Here is a 9618-nt window from a genome sequence, read left to right on the forward strand (position 1 = left end):
CTTCCACATCTGTTTCCTTTTATAGTAAAAATATCACAAAACATGTGAACCACCCAAATGTCAATAGTGGTGACACCAACGTGAGTTTCAGTCATAGTCTGCCATTTTTTGAACATGATCCCATTTGGTCGGGGCAAGGTACATATCCTACTGAGACAGCTTTTGCCATGAACTTCCTCAATAATTAACCTGAAATTTCTAAAAGCAATTTTATCAGTATACAAAGCTTACTTCAAAAAACACAGTCCTTGAAGCTACCAAGTATAATTTTGGCTCTTTAGTTATTGTAATGAGTGTTTTTCTAATATATCTAATATTGAATATGGCTGGTGCCTTTATATCATACCAATATTTCTTAGAAAATGAATCAACCACTTTATTTGTGGCTCCCTTTTTGCTGCCTTTTGTAAGGCACTTGTTCTTGCCAATTGCCATAGTGCTTGCTGTTCTGAGAGCCATAAGGGAAGTATTTATTTTTTGTAAGATTCATGTTAAAATTATTTCTGAAAATCTTGACTTTTAAAATTGTTTTTCTATAGACTTTAAGTGAAAGTTGTAACTTTGATAGATATACAATTTTACATTACAATATGTTTGCAAGATCTTTTAGATATTTTTCTATTTGTAGTTCAGTGTTGCACTGGAAAAATGTAAGTTTGTCTGAGTTGTTCTTATCATTACATGTGACGTGATGTGTTTTTATAATTGCCCAGTGGATTTTTCATTTCTATGACATTCATTTACTACAAAATATTTGAGACTTTCCATTTTGGTTCAATTTCCCCTGAACCTGGTGTGCCCTCAAAATATTTAACTTTAAGACTAACACATACTGAGCATGTACATTGTGTAGATATTGTTTAAACACTTCATGTAGACTAAATTATTTAATTCAATTAGCTTCTTACTCTATGGCGTAAGAATAAAAGTCACCATTTTTTAGAAGGCTAAAGTAGGGCAACAAGAGGCTAAATAACCAGATAATCATTGAAGCCATGATTTGAACATAGAAAGCCTGGTATAAACCCGTGCACTTTTTATCATTACACTGTACTTGTAGATGTAAACTCTTCTTGTGTTTAGAAAAGTCTTCTCAACTGCATCTTCAAATAATATTGTCTTCTATAATTTTGTTTTTCATTTGGAGTTTAATAGTAGGCCTGTAATGGTCTTCATTGTCTATTTTCGGTATCTATCATTCTTTTTCTAATTTTTTATAAAACTTTCAATGGCCATTTTTTGTTGACTATTTATTTATTTATTTTTCTTTTAGGTTCTGATGTACCTATTCTTGCTTGTCCTCTTTCCCATTTTGGTTTTCACAATCTTTTTCGTCCAGTTATTTTTTAATATTTCCATGGCAATAGGTTTATTTTATCTGTTTTTTCCTATTTTAATTTTAATCATTGCATTTCTACTTTGTGGTTTTCCTTTAGAAAGTAAAATCATTTGCTATTTGGTTTTAAAAATTATAGTAAAAATTTGGTTATAATTTTTATTTCTTCCATGACAATATTTTTCTGAGAGTTTATCTCATCAGTTGTTAAACATGGGGCTGTCAACTGTAAAATGGTGACTATGTATGGGGCGTTAAGGAAGGCTTTACTAAAAGATAATATTTGCCAAGTGATGAAGTTCATGTTGTTTGCATAGAACATTCTAGAAAGAGTTATGGTCTTCTGCAGTAGTTATTCCTATGGGCAAACATATATATTAGAAAGAAAGTGGGACTCCTAGCAAATGATCATGGAAAAAAGCTTGAGATGGCAACAAGGATTAGATCATTAATATTGCTGAAAAATAATTTTTCCAAGAGTAACATGAAAGGTTATAGAACGTTTTCAGCAAGTGGTTGCATTTGAAAAGACCAGTCTGCCTTAATTTAGAGGGATATAAAAGTCTGTGGAAGGGAGGTAAGAGAAGTCCATGCACATGTTGCTATCACAGCCACATATCATCATTCGTAGTATTTTTCTAATGATTGTCTACAAAAATAGATTATTATGATCTTAAGGAAAGAAACTCTGTGTTTAATGCCATACCTATGGTAACTGGTCAATGTATATTACTTTTTCTATGGATGCATTTGAATTCATCTTTACTGATATCTCTCCTTCTCACCTATATGCACACAATCGTCAAGACTTAAATTTTGTTCAAATATAGTCCCCTTAATACCTGACAGCTTGGCTTCTTGTGTTTTTCATATTGAGATCCTGGGCTATAAGGTCAACAGTAAATGGTGCTGAATCACATTATTGCCACTTAACATCTATGAAATGTTGGATAAACAACTGAAATTCAATTTTTTCCCTTATCCCTAGCATGGAAAAATGATGAAAGAGACATTCTTAGCAGTGTATATGACAGATCATGAGTATGTCATAGTTAATGTTATTTGTTTATAATTAAACTGTATTACACATTGTGACTAGAAAGACAAAAGAAAAATGACCTTTGGTTTCTCAAACTTTAAATTATAATTCAAAAACATACATGATAATGTATGTCAATCATAAAGCAATATTCAATGCAATGTATTATTATTTTAAATATATACTAATTTTCTAAAGGACTTTTTACTCCATTGCTGAATAAACATTATTCTTAATACAGAGTTCTAAACCCTAATATGGTAATAGTGTCCATTCATGTTTTTACTTATTGTTTGATAGAAATTCACTGAGTGTCCATCATATGCCAGGTCTTGTTAGCATACAGCAGAGAACAAAACAACGTACAGGCTCTTGTGGACATTATATTCTATCGACAGTGAGATAAGATATAAAAATAAATAAGGAAACATGTAAATTAAAGCCAAAGAATGACAAATTTCATAAATCATAATAAGGGTAAAGAAAATGACCATGTGTAGACAACCAAGGAAAATGCCAATTTTTAAAATATTGTCTCCTCTTTATTAGATTCCTATCATTACCGTACAGATGACTTCAAACTAAGTGTTGTAAGAAACATAAACTTCTCTTTCAAGTCTGGAGCTCAGAAGAGTGACATGATTCTTATGCTAAATTTAGGATGTTCACAAGGCTGGTTTCTTCTAGAAGATTCAGGAGAGCCTCCATTTCTTGTTTCTTCCAACTTCAAGAAGGTTACAGGGATTCCTTAGCTCCTAGCTGAATCCTTCCAATCACCTTCTATTGTCACATTGCATTCTCTTTATTCTGAACCTCCTGCTTCCCTGACACAAGGACCCTTGTAATTGCATCAAGCCTCTCTGGATAATCTGGAATTATCTCCTCATTTCAATGAACATCTTTGAGGTAGAGGAGGGATAAGGATTTCAATCTGTCACAAATTCCAAAGCCAAGCTAGTTAAGGCTTTCAGCATCACATGTAGCTATCTGGAACATGTTAATCTAATATTGACATAGTATTTGCTTGGGGTGCAAAATGTGTGAAATTTAGGATCAACAGAAAAAGCCAAATGTATGTTAACTTGATAGCACTAACCTTGAGGGGCACTAGTTTATTTGACTGAGACAGAACCTAAATTTTCAAAATAGAAAATGAAGCTATTTGCATCATTAACCAGCTCATCTTTCAAATGGAATGGCAATCACTAATTAAGGGCTTTCTGTATGTTATTTTGGGAAAGTCATTTTAAAACTGCACTGGTTACTCCTTAACCCAGACCCTATAAACCTCTCTGCATTTATAAACAGAACCCACTGGGTCTAATTTTCCACAGAAGCAAACTTCACACTAGAAGAGTCAAAGAGTACACTACTCTGTTTGCATATTATGTTACTTCAGCATTTAACTGTGTCTATGTTCTTTCCCAGAATATCTATATATCTATACCACTACAGCAATCTTTATTAAGGTGTTGTTATGTGAATACAAGTCTTTTAGCTTGGTGGATGCTGCTTACTCAATCTATTGTTGATAGATCTCTGACTCCAGATAAGCGATTTTGGAATAAAGTTTCTAAATTCAAGTTAACATGTGTTTATTAAGCACCTTTTTTGTATCTAACACTATATTTATTCTATTAACTCTCCTCACATAAGTGCAACACATGAAAACAGATACTAGACGGAAGTGCAATAAAGTTTAAGCCTCACATAGATTAATTTTGAGTGAGGTAAGAGTTCCTGTCTTTGCTTACCCACTTACTTTTGGTATAAAGAGAAGTACAAATGTTTATATAGTTGTCTTTCAAAAATAATACAAGACATAGTATATTCATTTATTTAATAACTGTTATACATTTTCTGTTTTTATTATATATTTTTCCACTTTAAAATGCCTAACAGAATTTATTGATTCATTTTATCTGTTTCTTATTGTCTTATATTTATTGCTCCAGTAATTTGAAGCTAGGAATTCACAGAAATTTGGCCAATGATCTGTCAACCTGATCGTTAAAGATCATATAGTCAATTTTTATCATCTTTGGCCACAAAACATAAGGCAGTTTGGCAGTTTGCAATGACATTTCATTTTGCTGATTTTTACTGTCACTTTGCAGAATGAGTTTATTTTAAATCAAGCCCAAGCAGCCTTAATGAAATATGACTGAAATATAACATGTGAAAAAAAAAGTCTCTAAAGGAATGATGGAATAACTAGAAATTAAGGAAAAGTGACTGAAAATTTGGAATCATATCTGAAAGAATTAAAGTGAACATTATTAAGTATTAAAATGTTCTGAGAAAAAATGTCATTTAACTATTTTCCCAAATATCTAGAAATAAAAATATTATTTGACACAACATATACATGATTAACTTTTTGTATGTGCACAAAGAGAAAAAAATAGTATGGTGTGAAGTGGCCTATTACAATTATTTAGAAGTCTTTTCTATTGATACTGTTATAAATGTTTTTAAATGCAATTAATTAATTAGTGGGCATATATTGAAGATTAAAATTCATTTTTATTTAAAACTTGTAAAATAGATTTATTACTGACATGAAATGTCATTACCCCTTTAAAATGCATTTTTCGTAATAGTGGAACTTATTTTTTCTACTACACTGTTTTACTTTTAATTTAAGGGAATCTTAATACTTACAAAGATGGAATAATGAGTAGGATTAAACCTTCTTTCTTAAATAACTTAGAAAACAGTAATGATTTACATTCACTGGAAAACAGGAAGTGAATAATTGTCATCCCTGAAAGAAGAATGATAAACAAGGTGAACTAGGATTGCATCAATATATTGCCTGGAGGCACTTTCACAACACAAGTGGAAGAACCAATAGAAAGTCTAACAGGCTTCCTAAGTTAAAGAGATTGAGCTGTAGTTTCAGGAGGCCAACATGGCCAGAATTTGTGAAGGGAGGTGGAGATGCACTGGACGGGAGCTCTAATGATTAGAAGAATAGTCATTGTAAGTCATTAGTTGAGTACTGAGTTGTCCATGTGAGAATAGCAACTATCTAATGACGAGAGAAATATCATCTCTAACCAGTGTTCTGCACAATTCACAAAGTTCACAAAGGTCGAAATAATTTATTTTTATCAGGTAGACTATTGGGTAGAAAATGTACTGCCTTACTAATGGCAATAAATAACCTCGCGACTAAAGGCTGCCAAAAATTCTTCTGATCACTGATCGGTACTCTACATCAAACCTAAAATTATGACTTGAAGAAATGCAACTGATTCTACTCTCTTAAACTTATAGTAGAGTAAAATTCATTAGTACATTAAAAATAAAACTACATCCAGCAAGCAATATTTAATTAAATATATCACTCAGTTAAATACAACCCAAGTAGCCAAAGTATAACTCATAACCAGGAGAAAACAGGTAAGAAATAATGTAAAGAAACTAGATGACAAGAATATTAAAATAGGTATCAAAAATATGTTTCACGTGCTAATGAAGGTAGAGGAAATAATAAGAAAAGTACTGGAAGAGAGAAAATAATTCCTATACAAACTTCTAGAAAAATGCAGTCTTTGAAATAAAGTACATTGATTGGAATTAACCACCGATTAGACACTGCATAACAAAATAGAAGTGAAGGTAAAGACAGAACAAAAACCCTAACTAAAAACATACACAGAGAATAAAAGATTGAAAGAAATTATAGTATCAAGGCGTTATTTGATATAATTCGGTAATGTGTCATATGCGTAATTGTAGTTCCAAATGCTTACAAAAGATAATGGAAAGTGGAAAAAGAATAGTTGAAGGAAAGATTTCCAAAACATATCCTAATTGAATGAAAGCATGAAACCCACAGTTCCACTATCAACAAATCCCTAGCAGAACCAACATAAGGCCTATCATAATCAATATTTTTAGACAAGCAATCAACAAATTATCCAAATATTTATAAAGAGCACAGTATGCAGAAGGAAACAATGTTAAGGATGATAGCCAGCTTCTTACGAGAAGCAATGCAACCTAAAAGATAATGGAATGGCATCCTTAAAATATTGAAGGAAAAACTCTCAACCCTAATTTTTTTACCTAGGTTAATGTATTCTGGAAAGGAGAGCAAAATAGGGTATTTTCCGTACAAACAAAAGCTGAGATACCTGCAGCACAATAAATTTTAAATAAAAATTTCAATCAGAGGAAAATAATACCAGATAGCAATTTGGATCTGCGTAAAGGAATTAAGAATCCTGAAATGCAAAACAAGCAAGTGAGTATGAGACTTTAAAATCAATTTTTGAACCCTTTAAAATATGATTATATAATTCAAAATCAGTAATAGTATATTGTGGGTTTTGTAATATATATAGACCTAGAATGTATGACACCAATAGCACAATGTGTAAAAAAGGAGAAATGGAAGAATATGGAAGTAAAACAGACTATGTGTGGTGTATTATAATCATCTTTGTGAATTGAGATAAAATAAGATGTATACTTTAAATCACATAGTAACCACAAAACAATAGAGTCAAGACAAATATATAGACTAGAAGCTGAATGGCATTGACTCTTCAAGAACAGCGTTGAAATCTCGGAGATATTCAAATAATGTTTTGTAAATTGTGAAGGATTTTATTTTCAACCTATAATAATCAATAGAAACACATCAGAAATAACATAAACTAGAAGACAAGAATATTAATCATTTTAAGTGTGTGAGACTAAAATATTTTCATGTCTTAATCCAAGGTATCAACATTTACTCCTATTCACCGTGTATTAGTTTGGTTTTACTGCATAACAAATGGCTGAAAATTGAGCAGCTGAAAACAACACCCATTTATTATCTCATGTTTCTGAAGGTCGTAGGTCCAGGTGGGGTCCTCTGCTCAGGATCTCACAAGGACAAATTTAGGGTGTGTCATCTGGAGACTCTGGGAAAGAGTCTGCTTTTCTAAGCTTAATCAGGTTGTTGGCAGAATTAATTTCCTAACTGAGGTATGATCAAACATCCGTTTCCTTGCTGGTTGTCAACCCTGGTCTGCTTTTGTCCTCTAGAGGCCACTGCAGTTTCTTGCCATGTGACATTCTTGTAGCCTCTCTCACAGCATGGAAACTTATTTCTTCAAGGCTAACAGAAAAGCCTCTCTCTCTCTCTGACCTCCAAACTCTCTTTATAAGGAACTCACTTTGGGCCAGGTGAGGTGGTTCAAGCTTATAATCTCAGCACTTTGGGAGGCCAAGGTGAGGGGATCCCTTGAGTCCAGGAGTTGGAGACCACCCTGGACAACATAGTGAGACCTTATCTCTACCAAAGCAATAAACAAATTAGCCAGGCATAGTGTTGTGTGCCAGTGGTCCCAGTTACTCCGGAAGCTGAGGCAGGAGGATCACTTGAGCACTTGAGATGGACACTGCAGTGACCTATGATTATGCCACTGCACTCCAGTCTGGGCGACACAGTGAGACCCTGCCACTAAATACATACATAAATAAATAAAATAAAAGCAACAAAAAAACCAAACAGCTCAACTCACGAGTAAAATTAACTAATTTAGGACCTTAATTAAAGGACGGCTGGATTTTATTATAAACTCTAATGTGGCTTCTTGTCTTTACGTTTTGTTGTTTCTGTTATTTTAATAAAAAATAAAAATAAAATAAATATTTATAATTTATTTATAAATAAAAATAAAAATTAAAAAAATACATTGTAACAAAATTATAGACTAAAAAAGTTATAATTTGGAGCTGAAGTTTACTGTGGAGTACTAAAAGCCAAAACAAAAAGGTAAGTAGAAAATGTGTTCGACAATAGACTTAAATACAATTTATTAAAGTTTTATATATGAAAGTCTCTTTTTTTTACACTATCATTTGTTTCTGTAACCAAAAAAATTTTAATTCTAATTCAGTGGCAGCTTTAAGTATTTAAGTATTTTATTGTTTTAGTTTTCACAAATGAATAATACTTTTCCCTAGGAAAAAACAGGGTTCAGTAGAAATTCTCTCTCTCTCTCTCTCTCTTTCTCTCTCTCCCTCTCCTCTGTGTGTGTGTATGATTAATTAATATAATGAATACATGTAAAATACATGTTAGACATAACATATACTAAGAAAATCAGGTCACATAAATCATTTCTAATAAATGTATTTTCTTAAGAGAAATACCTCAATTAATTTTTTAATAAGTAATAGAAACAACTCATAACCAGTAAGTCTCATGATTGCATATTGAAAATGATTTTATAAAATTCTAACCTTCTAGCAAAACACAACACTGACTTTGCAACAGCACCTACTAAAATATATTTATGTTTTCTCCTCCATGATATTATTTAAAGGAGGGCCATCTGTATTTTCTTCAAGAAACAATATTTAATTTTTAAGGTATATGTTATATCCTGGATAGCATGAAAAAAGTTCAAAGATGAATAGCACTCAGTGCCATTGTCAGGGATGCTCACAGCTGAGGTGACTAAAATATTTATTTAAGTTCTACTATGTGTCATACAGACAAAGTGCTCTGGGAATTTCCAGGACAGAGGTCTTAAATTGTAGTAACAAACTTTTAAAAATGTTGAATCATGGGGAAATACGTCATTCCGACCCAAGTGTAGGTTTAGCATGTACTAAATAATGTGTGAAAATATGAAACATGTAAGTTGCTAATATTTCTGTTTGGCTGGAGCACTTATGTATGATGACCAACAGTAAAAATGAGCTGGGATCACATCATAGAGGACTTTAAATGCTGTCCATGAGGAGCTAATACACTAGTCTATAAAGGGAAAACAAAACACAAAACATCGAAAAGAATTAGCAGCAAGCAGGTAAGTATATCTTCAGACATCATTTTATAGTCTGCCTTTCCAAGAACATTATTAGAACAGTCGACCTAACCCAATAAAAATAGTTTCATCAATTTATAATCTAATACCACAGGGCTGACAAAAACATATGGAGAAAATAGGTATAAATATGGCTACCATCAATTTATAAATGTTTTAACATTTGTTTTCACCTGAAGAACTCATATACTAACTCTATCATTAAAATTTCCATCTTCATTGGTATGTGAATGTTTCAATGTGGTAAAGATCTGTCTTCATTTATTTCCTGTTGTATAATTAACTATTCATTCAGAAAAAAAAAATAGATTCCATTTTGGCAGTTTTTCTTCTCTTGGCACTTCTAGACAAATTACCAAATATATTATTTTTTCCTGTGGCCAAAATGTATACTTCATCTGTCA

This window comes from Rhinopithecus roxellana, chromosome 2, assembly GCF_007565055.1.
Source record: "Rhinopithecus roxellana isolate Shanxi Qingling chromosome 2, ASM756505v1, whole genome shotgun sequence".
Lineage (NCBI taxonomy): Eukaryota > Metazoa > Chordata > Mammalia > Primates > Cercopithecidae > Rhinopithecus > Rhinopithecus roxellana.